Raw genomic sequence first — 20,462 nt, forward strand, 5'->3', positions numbered from 1 at the left:
GAGGCATATGGATAGAACTCTTTGAATGGGAAAAGAATGTGAAGGTATTGTGTCCCATGTGAATGCTTACCAAAAGGTGACTTCAGCAGAGCAGGATTTTAAGAATCAAGTGGTAAGATAGCCCATTCTGTGACTACCAGTCAGCTGCTTTCTCTGGGCATCCGTCACCACCCAAGGGGCTCACGAATAAAGTGGTCATGGTGGAAGGGGTGGAATTTACCCATGGGCTAAGCAACATGAACTTGTACTAAGTCTGACCTGGCCACTGGTGAGTGCCCAATCTGGGGAACTAGAGACCAACATTGAGTTCCCCATATGGCACCATTCCTGAGGGTGATCAACTAGATAAAATGTTACATTTCCAAAATGGAAGGGGCAGAATTTTGTTCTTACTCTCAGACACCTCTGGATATGTACTTGCCTTCCTTGGTGCAATGCTTCTGCCAAAACTATCATCTATTGACTTAACTACCTACCATCATGGTGACCCACACATTGCTTCTGCTCAAGGAACTTAGCCTATGTGTGGCAATGGGCCCATGCCCATGGAATTCACTCTTCTTACCACATCCCCCACCATCCTGAAGCACATGGCATGACCTTACAGTGGCCTTTTGAAAAGGCAAGTTACAGCTCCAGCTAGATGCCAATACCCTGCAGCCCTAAGGCATTTAACTCCAGGCTATATATGCTCTAAATATGGGGCTGTTTCTCCCGTAGTCAGGATTCACAGGTCCAGGAATGAAGATGGGAGTGGCACCACTCACTATTACCCCTAAAGTTGTCCACTAGCAAAAATTTTACTTTCTATCCTTGATACCTTATGTTCTGCTGGTCTAGAGTCTTAGTTCCAAAAGGAGGAATGCTTCCACCAGAAGACACAGAAATTCCACTGAACTCAAAGTGAAGATTGCTACCCAACCACTCTGAGCTCAAGCCTGAATCAACAAAGTAGGGAGTTACTATACCAGCTAGAGTGAATGAACCTGACAACCAGGGGAAAGGGAAACTGGGTTGCTGCTACACAATGGAGGTAAGGAAGATGTCTGAAATACATGTCTGTTAGAAAGTCTCGTAGTTCTACCATGTCCTGTGATTAAAGTCAGTAAAAAACTACAATGGATTGCTCTTTCATGACATTTTTTATTTACAGTTTGTGTTCAATGCAAATCAATTCCATAACATGAGAAGTTACTATGAATCAAAGCATAAATACACAAACACAATATACAATCCAAAATAGATGTACAGCATTCAGGTATGAAACAAAAGGGAATGTTCATTCACACACACAGTAGCTTGAGATCTGTTGGATATGATGTTCCTATGTAGGTTTCTAAAGATGAAAAAAAAAAAAAGACTTTGGTTATCAAGACTACTGTGGCCATATTAGATATTGGAACATCTAAGCATCAGTGTGTGACCATGCGAACAAAAGACTTGAGGGAGTGTCTATTTTTAAAAAGATTTCTGTGCATCAAGGCAGTTGTGAAAAGATTTACTTTCCAAAATCAAGTCCACATTAGGCTTAGGATCAGGTTCTATCTAAAAATATTGAACGATAACAGAAAGTGTTCCAAATGTCGCTATTCTGATTCATAGTTTTTTTAAAAAAAAGTATATACAGAAAGAGTATAAAAGTTTTTTTGAATTTAAGTAAGCTTCCAGTCTTCACTTCCCAAATACCTGATTTACAGTTTTGGCTCCTTCACATATTGGCCTTTTCAAGATTTGTCTATTTTACCTTCATAACATACTATTTGTTAAATTGTAAAATGTATCCAACGTATGCAGAAATAAAAAGCACTTTGAAGTTAGTTGAGGTCAGTGTACTTCTACTCTTTGGAATTAATTTAGCTAAATGAATCCAGCGCTCTTGAAAAGGAGTAAGTGATAAGTATATAAGCAAAATTTACTCATTATGCTTGGATTTGGGGTAGGTTCCAATCCATCATTGCTCTGGCACATGTCAATTACTATACAAAGTCAAATGCAATGTCCAATCCAAAGTCTCAAAGGAAAGAGTTCAGTTCCTAAGAGAACAGTGATAGCTTAACAATGTAAAACTTGATCCAGAGTTACATTGGCATTAAATTAGTACTGTGAAACAACACACTGAGGATTTACTGGAACACCCAGAAGTCCCTTCTAATGTACATATAAATAGAATCATGGAAGCTTTTTGCATTACCTTACTGTTTATGGTCATATAGCTTTAATGAACCAAATGAAAACTGAATCTGTTCCAAATCCCATTCTTTCTCTCTAGATAAGATACAAATCTATTCATTTTCAGGGTGCTTTTTATGTGTCCATACTTCATAAGCCACATTTAAGGAAATTATCTCTTAACTAATTTTGGATGTGTCTCTCTTCATCTTGTACATGAAACTCCAGCAGATTTAATATTGGCAATCATCTAGTCAAGCCCTGCCCATGCTCTTCAAACCAATGAAATCTGAGATTTTCAACATTTTCTGTGTCAATAAAACAAGGTGTGGAATTAGCAGATTCAATGAAGACCTGTTTTTCCTTATCACACTGGATGTCTAGATGCCATTTGGGTTGGGTTTAGAAGATGGGGAAGTACAGCTATTTCTTGGTCTGAGTCTCTTAACAGTAGAGATGTAGGAGGGAGAACGAGATCACGAAGAGACTGGCTGTTGACTGCAGAGCAGCGTCACTTGCTTTGGTGGTGGCATTCGCTGGACTTGCAGTAGTAGTGGAGGTATTGTGGGTGGGGTTACTTGAAGGTGTTACAGCAGCTGTTTGATTTGAATAAATCTAAAATATATAAAACATTACACTGATAAATTTCCGCTTGTGACAGCTGCCTCCACATGTACTTAATATGCAATTAAGATAAGGTAAGTTCTTAGAGTGCTCTTTTCCCATTCCCTTACCCACATCGTTTAATTCTGAATTCTTGCTTCGTCCCACCAAGATCATTCTTAATTTCAAAGTAACCTACCTAGAGATGCCAAATGACTGCAAGTAGCAACAACCAAAAACAAAAATGTTCTTCAATTACTATAACTCCCAAGAGTATGACTTTATTTTTAATTCATTATAAAATAATAAAGAACCAAGTTCACTAATCCAGTTTCTGTGACTATACTGACTTATTGCATTGCAAAAAACATGGTATTCCTATTTTCTCAGGTAGGGGGAGATCTTAAAGTGCACAAATAATTTGGATTTCAAAATACTGTAGTTTGAGTTATGGTACTAGAATTGAGTCACTGTCTATACTGGATTTGCTAGGTAACTTTCACATACCCATTTAATACCACCTTGGCTTTAAGATTAATGAGCCCTTGCCTTACAGCAAAATTTCACCAAAAACACAAAGAAGTCGGAATGACTTCACAGAAGACAGCAAGAAGGTTTAATGTTAAGTTTTCACCAGCAGTAGCCTCCCTGCCTGGTCACTAAGCCTAATGCTGTGGCCAAAAACTAACGTCCCCCCAGTGTGTCCCAGTGCCTGAGTGGCATCATTCACCACACTGATTTTTCTAGTCACAAATGCACAGTCCAGTGGGGCACGTGATAATCTCTCCTTTGTCATGGAACAAAGGCAGATGGAAGATTTCAGCTCTCGCTGCAAGGGAGGGTTTACAACGGCTTCTAATTACAGGCAGGACGGAGAATGTGGCACCAAGCAGGTCTGGGCCACATGTACATTTGGCTGCCTGCTAATCCAAAGATAAAACCATTCTACATTAGCACCAGCTCCTTTTGTCTGTGAAACCCATAGGTCATTAAGCAAGCATTGACTAAAGAAATGTACAAATCCAAAATACACTAATTGAAAAAAAAAAATCCTGATCAAGTCAAATATATTTATTGGGCACCTACTGTGTGCAAGATTAAGCTTGTACTACCAGAAAATAGTACTCTGACTAAACTAAAAGGAAAGCATTTCTATTATGGGAAATTATTTAAAACAGGGCGTTCTGTTTAGGGGCAAGACCTGGCTTGGGATGCCTGAAGGTAATCTGTTTTTATTTATACAAAGTGTTTTAGTACAGCAGGTGACTTTAATACGGACCAGCGCATCAACAGGAGAATCTGAGTCAGGGTCTTCTACACCACTACAAATAATGATATATTAAATTGACATAAAACAAAAAAATTCCCTACCAAACTAGCTTTGCTTCGCTAAAACCTTCCTTTAAAAATCTGTTGGGGGAAAAATCTGATTGGGAAGGAGATTGGGGAGGGAGTGGGGGGATTCAGTTGGTTTCCTGAAGCCGCGCCCCTCCCCCACTGAGGAACTGTGAAAGCCTCCGGAGCCCAGCCGACCCGCAAGACAACAATAGGGTACAGTTACCCGCCCGTGGAGGGGAAGCCGAGGAGCGCTCCACTCTCAGGCAGCGCTGCCAGGTGAGCTCGGAGACTGGCTGTCTGGGGACCAAGGACCCGGAGCACCCAACTTTTCGGAAAAGCTCAAACACTCCTCAGAAAGCCCCAACTGAAGGCGGTGGAGAGCCATCCCTGCCCTCCAAGACCGAACTGCTGGAGAGAAATACCCTCTTTTGCCATCCTATCCCCCCACCCCCCGCTCGGGTCTCCCAGGCTCAGCCTCTGGCCTCCCTCCAGGCCGCCGTGCACCCACCCGCCAGGCAGCGCAGCTCCTAGTAACCGCGCTGGAGCAAACTCGGTTCCCGGGATAAAGGATAGGGGATGGGGGGAGGGGGAGCGGGGAGGGAACGAGGACAAAGCCTTATGGGGACTTAGGACCTAAACGTCCTACCCGCCTACCCGCCTCCTGCCCAGAGCTACGTATCCAAACTACTCTAACACTGGGCTCCGAGGTGACAAGAGATGGACATGTAGGGTCGCACCCAGGAGAGGGCAGGGTCAGGAGAGGGTCCCCGCCCAGGCTTCAGCTCCGAACCACGCAGGACTGGAGTGGGTTAATAGGGCCAGTCAGTCGGGGTTCCTTGAGGTCCCCGACCCAGGTGAGCGGAGGATGGTCGCGAGCGGCGTCCCCACGAAGGGGATCCTCCTCTCTTTGTGTGGTGCGCTGGGGGCTAGAACACTCCTAGAGAGAAGTGGGGCGTTCAGGGTATCCAAGGACGACAGCCCCTAAGAGTCTGAGGTCTCCGGGCGCTCCAGACGTGGGGAGCGCATTCTCTTACCCGCTTGTGACACGGACCCTTGGGTGAAAGCGCCAGGCTGCCTGGAAAGGGGTGGCGTGAACCTGGGTGGGGCAGGGTCTTCCCAGCCCATTCGCGGACCTGCATTGTTCCCGGCGCCGTGGGAGGGTGGGGACAGCCCGCAAGGGAGTGTGAAGTGGGCTCTACATTAGCCTCCCCCAGGTCAGATTATGCTAGATTCTCTCCAAGTCCCAGTCCGCGGCCCATCCCTGAGGGGTCTCCAATCCCTCGGGCGCAGCCCAGAAGCCCGCCAGGCCTCAGCGCCTCACCTGCGTGGGTAGGAGCAGTGCCAGAAGCAGCAGCCCCAATCCGAGCCTGGTTATCATCGCTCTGCCCATGTCCGCTCCGTCGGTGCGCGGCGCGTCTCACTGGATGCGGGTAGAAAGAACTGCTGGCTCCCAGCGGGTGCAGGAAAGGTGGGGAGCGCGGCCGGCGGGCGGGACCTTATATACCAGTGCAGCTACAATAGCCGTGACGTGACTCCACCCGCCCACCCTCTCCTCTCCTCCGCCGCCACCGCCCCCCTCCCCCCCCAGCTCGCCCGGCTGCCTCCACGCGCGCCCCGCCCCGCCCGGATCCCTAGCGCCCCTGTCCTCCACCGCCACCCGGGCCATCGCCGGCCGAAGACCCGCGGGCGGTGTGGGCGCATTCGGCTCCTGGCAGGGTGCTTTGTGTTGCCCCCAGCGGGCGGTGCGCAGGCTGGCACAGGCGCTCGGCGACTCCCACGCAGGACCCGGAGCGAACTCGCGAACCACACACGCCGCTCTCGGGGCCGGGCCCAAGTTTCCTTTGTTTCCCCGGACCTGCCATCTTACCCCCAAAAGAAAAGTCTCAGCCTCCAGTCCCGGGTTCCCGCTCGGCCTGCGGTGCCGGGGTCAGGGGGATCCGCCTAGGTTTTCTCAGATCCCCGCCGCTGAGGAAGAGGGACTGTGCGGGATTTGTGGGTACCCCGGGCCTGACGACAGGAATGGGGCGCCTCCACGCGCGTGGTCCGAGCTGGTCTGCTGGGCTAGCAAGCAGTCCCAGACTCGGAGTAATTTGTGTGCTCGGCTCCGCGCGGGTCGCGCCCGCCCCTTCCCCTAGCCGCTCGCTTTGTTTTTTTGCGCTCACTTTTGCCAGGTTGTGTGAGCTCCATGGGGCATCCCGGATCTGCATCTTCCGGAGAGTTGGGGAGCCGCTCGCTGGGCGCGGACCCGCTTCCTAGACACTGCAAATGACTGAGTTTTGGTATCCGGCGCTCCTCCCTGCATCGGTCAGGGGATGAGACCTAGGAGGTGATACCCACCCTGACTGGTGACCCACCTACCCCCCACCCCCCCCACCCCACCCCCCACACACACACACACACGGCTTTGCTCCCAGGTGCCACCCAGGGAGCAGGAACCTCCCTGGCAGTCTTTCTAGAATTCGCTGCCCCTCTGGAATTCCTGGGGACAGACTCCTTTGGTGTCTGTTGAACGCACTTGTTCGTCATTCCTTTAAAGAGCAGAAAGCTTTCGGTTCGGGATAAGGTATTTACTTCCCATAGCTGCCATTAGGCAATTTGGTGAACTGGAGCAAATAGGAGATTGCTCATCATTGTGCAGATTTTAGTGGGATATATTTTCCAACCGTCAATTGTTAAAATTTTCAAGCATCAAAGGTAGAAGTGCTTTTACTGGTGGAATATTTTTGGTTTAATTTTTCATTGGACTTAGTCCTTTTACTTATGGTTTTTCCGGTCTTCAAAGCAAACAACAAAGACGGAAACAAATAAGGTTGTGAATTTGTTTAAATTTCACTTTTGCAGAACAACCTTGTGTAAAAAAAACAAGGTTCGTTTTATGGAAGCAGAGTGGTCATGGAATCCACAGTAGCTGGTCTGTGACTGAAGCGGCCTGTGCCTTAATGGTCAGCCACTTTAACTCAGTAACTTTCCACGTTTAGTGTGTGCTTGGGAACACAGGAATTTCTGTCGTGCATGTGATCACATTGTATAGAAATAACCTGTTTGTATTCAGCTTCTCGACTCCCCTGCCCGGGCACGAGGGTTCTGTGGCTCAGGGGTGCCTAGTTCCAAAGCAGGACCCACAATATGTTCTCCAGAAGCTGCTTGTTGAACTAAATGGTGGTATTCATAGGATCCATTTATGTTGTCCTTCATCTTTTTGTTCTATTCCTCCTCCCCTTCTGCCTCCTCCTCCTTTGCCTCCTCCTGCTATTATGAGTTTGAGATGGTCTAAATGGAGGGTTAAGAATACACACTCTAGAGCCAGAATGCCTGGGTCCAAATCCTGGTTGTGCACTTTTACTTGAGACAAAAGGCCTCAGTTTCTACATCTGTGAAATGGAAATAATAGAACCATTTATGAATTAGTTATGAATTAAAAGAATTATTATATATAAAGTGTTAGTGCCTACCTCATACTGGGAGCTCTCAAGTGATTTTTGCTCCTGCACTGAAGGTCCCAGGAACCAGAAGGTACTTGCCTTTTTTGTGGCTGTATGGTTCATGAAATATCAAACACCAGAGTACCCAAAATTGGTAAGGCCCTTGGGATCTATGCTTTGTGAGCCACCTCACCACCACCAGCTAATGAAACTGCAATAATTCACAAAGCAAAGACCTTCACTCTGGGCATCCAAAAGAGCTGTTGCCTAGGGTTTGGCAATTCTGTACGCTGGAGGCATAACCCTGCTAAGGACATTCTCTATGCAAATCCCACCGTGTTCTATATCCTATATAGCATGAAACTCAAGAAACCTGCCTAAACCCTTCCCTTGCAGTTCTTTTTGTTTATAATTCCTTCTTCCTGTTCATTCTCCTCTTCACCTGGTTTTCCATAGTTATTTGTTTGCTTTTCCCTTAGCCAATAATAGCTCATGCTACTACAGTAATTAAATAGTGACTCTCACCAGTTATCCCAGAATTTTTCTTAAGACACATGGCCAATTTCCATTTTCATAAGATATTATTTCATGAACGAATCTTAAAACTGATTGTGTCCATAAATTGATGTATGTGTGGAAAGTAAAGGGGTTCAGAACAGGCCTTCCCAAGAGGTGCCACTCTGGCACGTGGCTTGTTTTGAGCTGGAGACAACCGAGAGCCTGTGGGCCCAGGAGAAACTTTCACCTCTCCTTTAAATAATTTAAATTGGGGGGACTTGCCCATAATAAAAGTTATACCAGAAACATATTTTATGACCTACCTATAGGGCAGGGCAGAACATCTGCATGCCCTTCCTCCTCCCTGAAGCCCCAAGGCATCTTACCTCATCCTTAGCTCAGAATGCCATTTGAGATATCATGTGACCTAACTTTTTGATTCTAGTTCTCTTATGAGTAAAATTGAGGAAACAGTACCTACTATTTTTAAGTGCAGAACTCTGAGGACGACAAAGACTCAGACTGACACACCTTGTAGTGGACTCTGGAGTCAGACCTGGACTTGAATCCTGCTCCATCACTTCTACCAGTCTGACTTTAGGCAAGCTTCCGAACCTCCCTACACCTTGATTTCCTCATCTGGAAAATGGGCTAGTGATACCTACGTCCCAGGGGTATGATGTTAACTGAGAGAATGTATATGTTTAGCAGAGTGCCTGGCACATACTAAGGACTCACTAAGCTGCTACTTCTATTGGTATAGGATAGGTTCATTCTAGTGGGGCTTTTCAAATCTTTCATTTGTAAAGATAGCACTTCTTTTTTTCAAACATCCTTGCATGTGGCATTTTATATGTGCACATATAAGTAAGGTCAGTAAGGCAGATGGCATTAGTTCAATTTTCATTTCTGAGGCACAGAGAAGTTAAATAACTTGCCCAAGGCCACAGAGACAGTTGTGTCTCACCTAAAGCTAGAACCAAAGCTTCCTGACCCAGGTCCCAAGTGTTTTCTGCTTTGTCAGTTAGAGCAGACACCTTGTCTTCTCTGCCCCATATCCTTTGCACCTAACACTCAATCAATATTTGCTGGTTGAATGGACTAACAGTAAGGGAGCAAGCTAATTTGCTTTTTAAGGTAAAATAATAAACCCTATTTCTAGGGTAATAGAAGATATTATTTGACATTTTTAGCACCTCTCAGCAAAATGGATATGAAAGAGCATATTAATCCAATAAAGGATGTTCCTTCTGTGCTTTATAGAAGAAATAGTGTCTGGAATTATCAAATATTTCATTTAAATTCTATTCTACAATATGGTGCTATTCATATTTATGTTCACAATATTCTTTGCCCTTATTCCATGCCACCCTAGATTTGGCTGGCATTTAATATTTTCATTTATGCTTTTGTGTTTTTTTATTTTTGTTTGTCTTTTTAGCTATGCTTTGTTCTGCACGCAAAAACTCCAGCCTGCTTCCGTCTTGAAATGGCAGTGAAGGTAACAAAATGAATTAGCGTTTCTGATTGAATTCTTGGTTCTAAGTTCCTGGGCTGGAGCATGAGTCGCAGCCTGACTCTCTGTGGGGACGTGCTGCCCCCTGCTGGTCATAGGAGCCTCTCGGCTCTCACTGCCAAAAAATAAAAACTCCTTTGTGCTGACTGTATTTGAAGAAAACCACAATGAGCGTGTTTGACTGTTCCTGTTTTCCTTCTACTGAAATTCTCTCAGGTCTTAAGCTTCATGCAAGTAAGAAAACAAATGTAAAGTGAATTGTGACTATTTTCTGATGCAAATTGAGTAGTAGGATCTTAGTTCTAAGCATCCTGGGGATTTTTTTCTTAAGGAAATGAAAGAAAAAGAAGTAACTCTTAATCTCTTTGACTAGAATTTAAATTTAGCATCTCCATTGTGTTGTCCAGGTTGTGAGAAAGGAGGCCCTCTCCTCGATGCTGATGGGATTATGGAAAGGAATTTGACATCTATTAATATTAACAGTGTGTCTCACTTTAAAACTAGCAATTCTAATTTTAAGAATTTAGCCTACAGATATACTGCAGAAATACAAAAGGATGTGTATCTAAGGGTTCGTTGAAGTGCTGTTTTAACAGTAAAGGATTGGAAATCACGTAATTATTCAAAGGTAGAGGCCCAGTTAAAGAAATGATAGTATATCCATATCATGAAATATTATGTCATTAAAAGATGAAAAGAGCATAATATGTACTACAAAGAAAAATCTCCAAGATAAATTCTTAAGTGAAAAGAAGTAAGGTACAAAACAGTGTGTATAGTATGGCACTGTCTGTATTAAAAAAAAAAACATAGACAGAAAAAGAATATTTCCAAAGGGATCCATAAGAAATTGATAGCAGTGCTTGCCACTGAAGAGGAGAACTGGCTGGCCAGGGCACAGAAGAAGTAAGACTCTTTTTTCATTACATATTGGTTTGTACTCTTTGAATGTTATACAAATAGATAAAATCATTTAAATCAATTAACAAATCAGTACTTTCCGTGGCCTTCCTTTCCTGACGCCCATAAAGCAAGTGTGTGGAAAGCCAACTTTCTCCAGCCCCGGGGGCCTCAGAATCACCCACCCCAACTCAGGAACCCTCCTTCCATCATGTACACGTTCTTGAACAGAAATTATAGTTTTGCCTAAGTTCATCCTGTGATAACTATGAGACCAATTCTCTCAAGTCCAGATGGCACACACATAAAAAGCTCTCAGGAAAAATGAAGAAAAGTGTAAAATTGAGCTGTAGAAAAAATAATGAGAAATCATGTGGCAAAGCATCGTTTTCCTCATTTGTTTCTCTGTAGCACCTTAAGGCTGTGAGGGAAGAAGAGCCTTGGGGTTGGACAGAGTTTGTCTCAGAGGAAGGCCTGAACTGGGTGGGCTTATTCCCTTTAAGGGACCTTTTTAAGATTCCTCTTCCACTGCTGGGCTGGAGGCTGAATCCAGGCCTAACTGGGGTGATTAAATTGTAGTGTAAATGAAATTCCACATCCACCTCACAGAAAGGAATCCCCAGGCCACTCAAATGCTACATCCATTTGCATGTGGATCCCAAGTGATCCTTTGCTTGGGAATAATGAAATGGGAAGAGTGGGAAAATATGTGAATTTTTCATAACCCTTCTGACTTTTGGTCTTATTTCCACGTCCCTTTGTTTTCCCAGATCTTTCATTTTATGTTAAGTTGAAAGCAAGAGGGTTCCTTATGCTAGAAGAGATTAGTAAAATTTTAGTGGCCAGGAAAATTGGATTAAATACTTTTATAAGCCAAAATAATTTATAACATATCACACAATAGTAATTTAATGAAATGTTACATGAGCCAGAAACAGGGACCGTATTTTCAGATTTTGTGAAAACTTTTCTAAATCCATTAACGCGGTTGTTCAAGATTCCACTCAACAATATCTAAAGCAGATGCTGCTTACATCTTATCCAATATAGTTTTAAGATGTCACTCTAAAGAAGCACTCTGTAATAGTCAGCCATGAAAATAAGACCAGAGGACAACCAAGATGGTACAGTAGGTAAATGCTGCATTTACCTTCTCTCACAACCACATCAAAATCACAACTAATCTACAAAACCACCATTATTGAGAATCACCTAAAATCAAGCTAAACTGAAGCTTTTCAACTAAGTAGGTGCAGAAGAAGCCACCTCCATATTGGTAGGAAGGTCAGAGACGAGGAATGGGCTAAATATCAGGAGAGCTATTTCACCTGTGGGGGTCCCCCCATCCCTTAAAGGAGTGGGATACTAGCCCCACCCCAGCCCAGGGTTTCAGTGCTGGGGAGAGAAGTCCCCATAATTTCTGGTTATGACAAACAGCGGAGATTGTGACTGAGTGAGACAGTGAAGCTGCCCTCACAGGCACTCCTCTCAAAGGGACCGTGCACAGACTTACTCACCAATGGAATCACTCACTCTGAGCTCCAGCGCTGCGGCAGCAGCTGGAGAGATGGCAGGGACAAATGGTGGGGAATTGAGTTGTCTGGCTTGGGACGGGGGGCTGGAGAGGCAGCTTTTTCCTGGACAGAGGAGCTGGTGGAGGCCATTGTTTCTTTGTTGAGCTCTCCCCCTTCCTGGCACGCAAACACAGATACGTGCCATTTCGGAGTCTCTGCTGTTCGTTTGCCCTGCCCTGGCGATTTGAGGCCTGGTCCCGCCCAACTTTCTGGCACACACAGGCTACTTTCAGTGGCCGCTTGCCTTGACTCAGGCCGCACTTTCCTAAGGGCTCTCAAAGGTTTGTTGGACCGAGACAAGTAGCATCTGGCTTGATCTTGTCCTGTACCTGTGAAGGGGCACCCTTAAGCCAGCACTAGGGGCAGCTGGTCTTGGTTTGAGGCTTGGCTTCTCAAAGGCGCTTCCAAGCACAGCATGGGTGGCAGACATCTGTGGATTTCTTTCTGGCTTCTGCTAGGTGGCCCCGAGTGGGGCACGGGCTGTGGCTGAAGTAGACCTACAGCGGATCCCCTCCAAGGTGGTCCTGGGGCTGGCACCCCCAGGGACCAGCTTCAAAATGAGCTGGAGCACCACCTATCCATCTCCAAGTACGACACACCCAAGGGGCAGATTGGGCAAGCACCAGAGTCCTGCTGAGGCAGATTCTGCTCTGTAGGATTAGCCCCTGTACAACAACTCTTCCACTGTAGTCAAGGCCAATCCTCACAACCAGTGAGTCCAAGGGCCAGTCCCTCACACTAATGTGCAATTATCAACCAAAGCTCAACTACAAGAGGAGGGCACACACAACCCACACAAAGGACTCACCTGGAGCTCATGTCTCAGGTAACCAGGAAGATGGCGCCACTAAACCTCACAGCACACCTACTACATAAGGCCACTCTACTAAGACCGGAAGACATAGCAGCTCTACCTAATACATAGAAACAAACACAGAGAGGCAGCCAAAATGGGGAGACAAAAAAAACATGTCCCAAATGAAAGAACAGAACGAAGCTCCAGAAAAAGAACTAAGCGAAATAGAGATAAGTATTCTATCAGACGCAGAGTTCCAAACACTGTTTAGAAGAATGCTCAATGATCTCATAAAAATGGAGATGGAAACCACGAAAAAGAACCAGTCAGAAATAAGGGATACAATAATGGAAATGAAGAATATATTACAGGGAATCAACAGTAGATTAGATGAAGCAAAGGATCCAACCAGCGATGTAGAAGGTAGCAGAAAACACCCAACCAGAACAACAAAAAGAAAAAAGAATCCAAAAAATCGAGGAGAGTTTAAGGGTCCTCTGGGACAATATCAAGCATACCAACATTCACATTATAGGGATACCAGAAGGAGAAGAGAAAGAGCCAGGAATTGAAAACCTATTTGAAGAAACAATGATAGAAAACTTCCCTAACCTGGTGAAGGAAATGGACATACAAACCCAGGAAGCACAGAGAGTCCCAAACAAGATAAACCCAAAGAGGCCCTCACCAAGACTTATCATAATTAAAATGTCAAAGGTTAAACACAAAGAGAGAATCTTAAAAGCAGCAAGAGAAAAGCAGTTAGTTATCTACAAGGGAGCCCCCATAAGACTGTCAGCTGATTTCTCAAAATAAACTTTGTAGGCAAGAAGGGAGTGGCAGGATATATTCCAAGTGATGAAAAGCAACAACATACAACCAAGATTGCTCTACCCAGCAAGGCTGTCATTTAGAACTGAAGGACAGACAAGAAGCTTCCTAGACGAGAAAAAGCTGAGGGAGTTCATCATCACCAAACCAATATTACAAGGACTCTTAGAGGGACTTCTTTAAGATGGGAGGGGGGATTAAGGACAGGTGAAAGGGGAAAGGATTAAGAAGAACAAATTGGGTGTTATACAGTAGTCATGAGGATGTAGGGTACAGCATAAGGTATACAGTCAACAATATTGTAATAACTAGCTATGGTGGCAGATAGGTACTAGATCTATCAAGGTGACAGATGGGAATGGGGTTAGGGTCAGGGTGAAAAAGGTGAAGGCATTAAGAAATATAAATTGATAGTTAATACAGTATGGGGACTATAATCAATAATGTTGTAAAGATCATATAAGGTGCCAGACGGGCACTGGACTTATCAGGGGGATCACGTCATAGACTGTGTAGATGCCTGACCAATATGGTATACACCTGAAGCTGAGGGAGAGTAATATTGAATGTCAACTATAACTAAATATATAGGTATATATAGTCATGGGATGTAGAGTACATCATAGGGAAGATAGTCAATGGTATTGTAACAGCTGTATAAGATGTCAGAGGGGTAGTAGCTTGGGGGTGGGTTATCACTTTATGAGGGGTTTAAATGTCGAACTATTAGATTGCTTTGTACACTGAAACTAATAAAAAAAATTTTCATTTAAATAAATAAATAAATAAAATAAGACCAGCTAAACTTAATTAGCTAGGTTGAAGAAGATTTCTCTATTGAGAGCCATATATTTGTGTGTGGATCTCTGGGTTAAAAAAATATATTTCCTCTCAATATTTTTTTACATATTTTATTTAGATTTTAAGAGTAATACATGTCAATATTTTAAAATTTGGAAAATAACAAAAAGTACGATAATATTAAAATTACCCATAGCCCACTAACCAGAAATAACCACCACTAATAATAAATTTTTAATGTTTTTTTTCTTTTTGTTTATCTATATATTTAGAATTTGCTTGTTTGGTTTGCTGAATTTGGAACAAATGTATGTAAAGTTTCTATCTTGCTTTTTTCGCTCAATAGAAAATAAAATTAAAAAGTTAATCGCTAAATTTGAGGTCACATTGCTTTGAGTTTAATGACATAACTGGGGTTGTAACAGTGAAATGCTCGGCCTCTCTGACTCCATCTTTGTTTCCAGGCCTTCAGGCTAATAGCTTCTGCTTATTCTTGCAGGTAGACATGCTAATCATTAGAGGAATTCTGCCCAAGGCTTGAGAAGATAAGGGAAGTATGTATTATTTATCAAAGATTTGCAGGAACCTCCTAACCCGGATTCACATCAACGAGCACCATGTTCCTCGGACCCCTGCTGGCACCCAGAAGTCTGCAGTGGCCAGTCACCTCTTGCCCCTCCCATTTCCCTTCCCCTTGACATAAAAGAAGCCTGAACTCTGTACTTTCTTAGGATGGACTTGAGGTACTACTAGAGTTCCCATCTTCTCAGTTGGTGCTTTCTCAACCAATAAACCTTGCCTTACTCCAAACTCTGACATTTTAAGTTTTGGCCTCTCGAAGCATCAGGCACACAGACATTGGACTGGTAACAGGTTGGCCTGTATAGGTGGCCAGCCAGGATCTCTGCAAGATGCAAACCCACCCAGGTCATGGCTTCAGTGTGGTGCACCTGGTGGTGTTTATCTGCTCCAAATCTTGATGGAGATGATTGTGGGATTAGGGGTTGGCTGGACTTCAGGACATCAGTGGCCATTCCTGGAATCTTTTGGAGCTAGGAGAACACTGGGGCAGAACTCTCCACTTCCCTACTTCCCAAGAATGGATGTCTGTTGTTTCCCTACCTAGCCTATCCTCCTACACGCCCCACACCCCATAAAATAGGACTTTAGTGCACACCTATTAGAGAAGGGAAGCTGAAGAGGATGGGAGCCAATAGCAATATGTCTGAATTTGTGTTATCTCAGGATATGTTTTTGGCAAGCTTTACTGTATTTTTTTTTTGACATTACACATTCTTCAAAAACATTATTCATAATCACTCTACAATATTCTTTCTCATTGGGCACTTGTTCCTATTATAGATAACCTCATAAACATCCTTATACATGTTTTGTTTTCATTTCTGGCTATTTTCTTATGATACTTTCCTAAAAATTGAAGTTTGGGTGTTGAAGTAAACTGCTAAACTGTCCTCTAGAAATGCACACTCACAACAGCACTTGGTGAGCTTGCCTAAGTCACAAACCTTTGCTAAATGTGGGAATTAGAGTATAAAATATTTTTTAAAATTTCATCAGAGAAAAATATCTCGTTTTTATCTGCATTTTCATGATCAATGAGATTAAACTTTTTTTCAGCTGTTTATTAGCCATTTGGAATTCTCCTTTTATGAATTGTTCCTCATAAGTCTGGCCTATCTGCAGAAATAACACATGTCAAGAGTTTGTTCAGGGTGAGGAGACACTAGATTCAGATGTCACTTATTTAGATCCAATAGAGCGTACTTATTGAAAGGATACAGAAGTCAGTCAAGGCAGTCAGGTTTCAAGTAGTATTTTCCAAGATAATCAGAACATATTTCTAGATCCTGAAATCCTCCTTAGGGGTGCACAACTGCAGATGATAAAATCTAGGTGAATGAGGGTGAGTTAAGGCTAATGGTCTCTCTTGACACCCAGCCTTGTATACATAAGGCTAAAACAGTTCGTACATAACTGAACATGTACTGGAAGCCACCTCTACTGGTCTGGAGCACCTCTTCAGTCTTGGAGTGATACTGCACACAATATGATTAGAGGATATGGTTCCCCTGAGGCATGAACTTCGTCCTCTTAATCACTTTCATGCCCAACAAGGCAACACAGCCAGGTTTAAGTACATTTTTGAAGTTAGGATATTTACAATAGATGTGGTTTTCCACACATCTTTCGGTGTCAAGCTACCAAGCCTTTGAACCAGCTGAAAGACTCATCCTGTTTTGTTTTTATTTTATTGTGAGAGTTCTTTCTATACTAAGAAACATTTGCTCATTACAAATTTATTTGAATGAGGCTCTTGCATGGGTGCTTATAACTGACCGGAGTCAAGTTAAGGGTGAAGACCGCAGACAGTGCCAAGTGTAACAACCTACAAAGGACCCTACAGCATCACTAGAAGTAGAATGAGGAAGAAAGCGTTTTTTAAAAAATCCTCGTCTCCGGAGAATTCCATATGCGGTTTGAAGAAATGTTTGATACACACTTGGGGAAGTACTTGAATGAAGCAGTACCAAACCTGTTAACCTGTTTTGTTGGTGTTTGTTTTATGTTGCTGGCTAATTTGCTTAAGATAATAGAGGACATGTTGAATGGTGCTACCATCTCACCTTCTCTTAAATTTCTCAAACTCTCTTCTAAAAAAAGGTACAAATATTTTAAAATATTAGTTTAAAGGCACAACAATTACTCTTCCCAAGGTACCCAAATGTGTTTGTTACCTTTTAGTTATTCTCAGCACTTTTCTGTCCCACAGAAAAACTAACCCCACAACACTGGAGGGTTATAGCAACCTATACTCATGTCAGTAGCTCTGGACAGCAGCAATTCCCAAGGTGAGAGCACATGGCTGGGGGATATAAGACCCTTCTGAGGGGATGTCATTTTAAGGAGTCTCCTACAGTTCAGAATCACTAGTCATGACACTATAGCTTTGTTAATTAGCAATAAAGGATGTAGCATAAGTTGTGAAGCATTCATCAGTAAAAGGCCCACATATGACACAATGAGTAAACAAATAATTCAAAATAATTAGCGTTTATTCCCCGAATGTGTAGCTGCCATTGCAAATAAGGACGTTCAAAATATCACGCTTAATTTGTGATTATTTTTCCCCTTTAATTGCATCTTCCACCTGCTATTAACTTGAAACAAATTAAACCCCGAAGGTAGCATCCAAAAATAAGGTGACTAAGCAGATCGCACCTTTGGGCAAAAATTATACAACAACTTCCCCTGTCTTTAAAAAGGGTGAGTCATTCTTTTCCAGAAGTGATAGACTATTTTCTGTCTCAAGAACATGGCCCAGTAAGTGATGCCAAGTGTGTAACAGCCAACACCCTCCAGCATACTGGGCTGCATAAGCTACGTGAAATCCTGGTCTCCATGCCCGTCTGCCCAATATAATGCAAGCCACATATTTGAAGTGTTCAATTTTTTAGTAGCCACATAAAAAATAAACAGGTGAAATTACTTTTGGTAAACTATTCTATTCAACTCTATATATCAAATGATTATCATTTCAACGTGTAATCAATATTAAACAAGTATTGATGAGATAATTAACATTCTTCTTTGGTTCTCTATTAGTTATCTACTGCAGCATAATAAATTACTACAAACTTGGCAGCTTGCAACTTATTATCTTATCATTTCTTTGGGCCAGGAATGTAGGCATGCCTTAGTGGGTCCTCTGTTTCAGGGTCTCTCATGAGGCTGCAATCAAGGTGTCAAATACGGCTGTGTGTCATTTGAGGTTACACTGGGGAAGCATCCACTTCCAAGTTCATAAGGTTGTTGGCAAAATTCAGTTCTTTGTGTGCTCTCAGAATAAGGGGTTCACCTTGCTGCTGGCTGTCAGCTGGAATCTATTCTCAGTTTCTTGACACATGGATGTCTACATATTCCTCAAAGCCAGCAAAGGGGAGTTGGTAGAAAGAGTCTGCTAGCAAGATGGAAGTTATAGTCTATATAACGTCACTATGGAAGTGACATCCCGTTACCTTTGTCATATTCTATTGGTTAGAAGCAAGTCACAGGTCTCATATACATTCAAAGGGGAAGACAATCCATGAAGGTGTGAGGCAAAGATTGTCAGGAGCCATCTTAGAATCTGTCCACCACACTTTGAGACTCACTGAGTATTTTACACTTAGAATACATCTCAAGTCAGACCAGCCACATTTCGAGTGCTCAATAGCCACTAACTAGTAGTTCCCTATTGGACAGTGCTATTCTAGAACAACTAAACCCAGATATCTTGGAATTATAGGGTACCAAACACTGGTGTAAGCAATCATGTATTTGGAGAGAGAATTCAAGCTCAAAAGAATTGAAAGCAGGGGGAGGGGGATGGTAGATGAAGGTAAAGGGTATCAAATATGTGTGATGGAAAGAGAACTGACTCTGGTTGGTAAACACACAATGTGACATATAGATGATGTATTACAGAATTGTACACCTGAAATTTATGTAACTTTACTAACAATTGTCACCCCAATACACTTTAATTAAAAAAAAAAAGAATTGGAAGCATAAAGGTATAGAAGGTTAAAAACATGTTGTTGTTTTTAAAAGGTAAAGAACTTACTACTATCATTTAAAACATCATTTAAAATCTGGATCCTCAAAGCAAGTAGAGGCTGAAACGTAGGTTTTGTGTTTGTTTGTACAATTTTATACTTCACGCTTGCCCTGGCTTATTGGGCAAGTCCTATAGGCTGAGAGAGAGTTAAACAAAGGTAACTTACAGAAGGGTTAGGTGACCATAATATAAGAGGGCTCCCAGGAAGATATCTTGGTAAGTAATCTTATACTTTTCCCCTCAATTCCTAGCAGGACCACTTTAGCCAGTCAACACAAAGAATTGATCTTTTCCTTGCATGACATTTTACCAAAAAGAGAAGGCTCAGAGGACGGATGAAGATGGGGGTATTTTGCAAGCAATTCTCCAGTTTCTCACTTGACCGCTATGTGAGGGACCTCTGTGTAAAGAGGATCTGATCCCTGTTAAGTTAATTAAACAAGGAGGCTATTAAGACTAAGGTGGCTCTCATACCTTGGCAGCTTACATAAGCAAACCAAAACCTAAGCCTGCAAATACCTCAGGGTTATGAAATTGAAACCTAAGGACCACTAATTACAAACAGCCAACTAGGTTTTCCCACATAAGGCAAACACTGAAGCTATAGCCAATCAAATAATTTCCTTGTTTTGCTTCTGCCTCTGTTCTATAAAAGTCTTAACCATAGCTCCTGTTAATGGAGCTCTCCTAACAGCTTCCGGTTGGGAGTTGCCCAATTGAAACGGATACTTGCTCAAAAATAATCTTTAGAATTTTAATGTGTCTCAGTTTATCTTGTAACATCCTTGAGCATGAGCTGGCAGTCTGACGAGAAGCCTGCCGAGAAGCCTGCCGATGACTGTTTCTTTACTAAACCTGGGCCTCCTCCACGTAAGCCAATGGGATCACTTCAGCTCTTCCTGGCCACACAGCACCCAGTTCACACATTAATTATAGGTGCAAATGTGCACTTGTTTCTGTTCACATGATACGTTCATGCATCTGTTCTCATGCCTTCCCCTGTCACCTCTCTAAGGACCGCCCCAAACCTATCTTGACTTCTTGTTGGAATTTCCTGTCCCACCTCCCCACCTGCCTGCCTCCTTGATGTTTTTCTCTGAATATTCTCCTTTTGTCCTCAGCTCAACATAGCTAACAGAAAGTGTTGAATGTTACACACCCTGCCGTGGGCTAGTCAGCCTCAGCAGGGGCAGGAAGCATTCTACAGAGCAGAAGCTGAGGGGCATCAAGAGCAATGCAGTGACACTGCCCAAGTCAGGGCTGTTTCCACACAGTAGAAGCCCATGAATTTGAAAGAGTTGGTTTAATCTTCTCAATGTACATAATAATATATATAGGCATGAATTAACCAGCATTATTTTCTCCTACTGTATCCCAAAATCCCCCTTGGCTCTGG

At 43.1% G+C, this 20,462-nt stretch overlaps 1 long non-coding RNA gene across 5 annotated transcripts; it reads right to left on the reverse strand.

The window, feature by feature from the left end:
- Window positions 1-1,123: 1,123 nt before the first annotated feature.
- On the reverse strand, window positions 1,124-6,427 carry LOC109449136 (uncharacterized). Of its 5 annotated transcripts, none has more exons than XR_012496705.1 (3): window positions 6,273-6,427; window positions 5,432-5,972; window positions 1,124-2,784 (listed from the first exon to the last, which is right to left on the reverse strand). It is a non-coding gene; the product is annotated as an uncharacterized LOC109449136 (long non-coding RNA). The 5 variants fall into 5 exon arrangements; XR_012496707.1 differs by having other exon boundaries at window positions 5,432-5,605; window positions 6,273-6,287; XR_012496706.1 differs by having other exon boundaries at window positions 5,432-5,622; window positions 6,273-6,287.
- Window positions 6,428-20,462: the final 14,035 nt, after the last annotated feature.

Source organism: Rhinolophus sinicus, linkage group LG05 (assembly GCF_036562045.2).
Source record: "Rhinolophus sinicus isolate RSC01 linkage group LG05, ASM3656204v1, whole genome shotgun sequence".
NCBI lineage: Eukaryota > Metazoa > Chordata > Mammalia > Chiroptera > Rhinolophidae > Rhinolophus > Rhinolophus sinicus.